Here is a 2263-nt window from a genome sequence, read left to right as displayed (position 1 = left end):
GGCTAAATTTAACCTAAAAAGATGTTTTTACTTTATGGATGTTGCAATGCAGGCATAGGTTTAATAAGTTGTAATGAAATTCTTACAAACTTTGATGTTTTGTATAGGTGTAGGTTTTAGATACCTTTGTCTGGATTGGGCGACACTTATTGATTTTAGCGATAGACTGATTGTGTTGATGGCAAATTGGGATCATGGCAAATTGGGATCATGGAAAATTTCATGCAAGGTTGTTGCGGTGGCATGGATTGAGTTGCAAAAGGCTGGGATAGTGGAATCTAGACACAATGATTGCCTTGGTAGTATAATTAGGCTCCCAAGATGCACTTTTAAACCCACATTTTTGGCAATTTTCTCTGTGTCTGGATTGTACATATAGGTAAAATACGTCTATTTTAAGATTATTATTGTCATGATTTGTGCATGGGTATTGTGTTTTTTCCTGAGTTTGTTAAGGTTGCAAACAATAGAGGCCATGTGTTGTAGATTTAGGTATGCAAATGTTTGCAGATGGGGGAAATTTTAAGGCTTCCAAAATCTATTTGGGTAACCATCATTGAGAGGGTTGGGATTTTGGTTGATTGATTGGTTGTTTCCGTTTTGGTGGATTGGGTTTTTGAATGTTGGGCTATTTATTCAAATAAACCTCTTTGGTTAGAGGAACAAGTATAGGAGTTGACTTGGTTAGGACATGTTTCTCCTTATTGTGGGTTGTAAGAAGTATGGACCAAGGTAATGTAAGGAGGGAGTTTTGATTAGGCAAGTTGATTGTTTCATCTTCAGCCAGAAGAAGAATGTTGATTTGTTGATTAGAAAATTTTCAAGTTGTTGTCCTCAAATCCTAGTCAATGGTATATTGATGATGCCCCATTCAATTTTTCCCCAATAGCATTTTTCTCGGATAGTGCTAAAGGAGGTGTAACAAAGAATTTTACTTTAAAGGTATACCATTTTGCACATGCAAACACCTCGCAAACACAATCTACGAAGCGATTTCCCCCACAACATGCACTTGAGGAGTTGTAGCAGCTAGATAGGGATTGCCGAGAGATGTCCACGATTCATAGGACATAAGATTGTGACTTGCACCACAATCTAGTAATCCTAATTTTGTAAGGGATGTGTGGCTTGTGTTCATGTGTAACCATAGCCTAGTATGCTTTACTTCCCAGTCTTCCTCATCTTTGATTCTGAGACAACCCATGCCATGTTGACTTGCAACATTTGGCATCTGCGTTTGATTTTTTCCTCACATTATTTAGCTTCTTTGATATCTTGTTTGTACGTTTCTCTTTTTAGTTTTAGATGTTCCTAGGTTCCATGAATTCTTTTTAATTGGTCCAAAATATTGATGGAGTTTGCATTGACGAAGGTCTCCATAGGAATTCCATATAATGTTTCTAATCTAATCACACCACTCTTGGAGAATTCTAGAATTTTGTAAGGTCCTAAGCCTTGAAGCATAGTTTTCTTCTTTCCCTATTTGATGTTATACATAAACACTAAGTCACCCACTTGGAACTTACTTTTTTTGATATTGGCATCAAACCAAAATCTTCATCGACATTTCTCTGTCCTCATTCCAATCATTGGATATAGTTGTGCTTCATCCAACTTCTTCGATTCAACCAATAAATTTGAAAGGTCATGAGCCGTAAGATTTGCGTCTTTTGCTACACGCAAGGTGGGAATCAACAATTCAATGGAAGTTATAGCATTAAGACCATATACTAAGAGAAAAGGTGTTGTGCTAGTATAGCTATTATGCAAGCCGTTTAATAATCCCAAAGAGTAGCAGGAAGTTTAAGTTCTCGGTCTGAGCATGATGCTTCTAGAGTCTTGGTCAAGATCAAACAATGGATCTTATTGGTGCTTTCAGATTGACCATTTTCTTGTGGATAATAAGGTGATGATTTCCTACAAATCACCATGAACTCATCCAACAAGAATGTCACCACCTCATTTATGAAATGGGTTCCTCTATCACTTATAATTTCTAGGGGATAGCCAAAGCATGTGATAACATTTTTTGTACAAAAACTTGGCAATTGACCTAGCATCGCTTGCACAATAGCCCTAGCTTCTGCCCATTTGGTGCAATAGCAAGTGGCTATATCAATGATATGGCGAGTTACTAGACTTATGGGGCTTTCATACATGAAGATAGATATGCGGTAATATCCACAACGTCCCATGAACCTTTGGGCACCCCTAAAGTTAATGGATCTTGGAAGTTTTATGTGATAACCTTGATTTTACTTTC

This window comes from Cibotium barometz, chromosome 58, assembly GCF_041138505.1.
Source record: "Cibotium barometz isolate CiBa-2024 chromosome 58, ASM4113850v1, whole genome shotgun sequence".
Lineage (NCBI taxonomy): Eukaryota > Viridiplantae > Streptophyta > Polypodiopsida > Cyatheales > Cibotiaceae > Cibotium > Cibotium barometz.
This window is presented reverse-complemented; position numbering follows the sequence as displayed.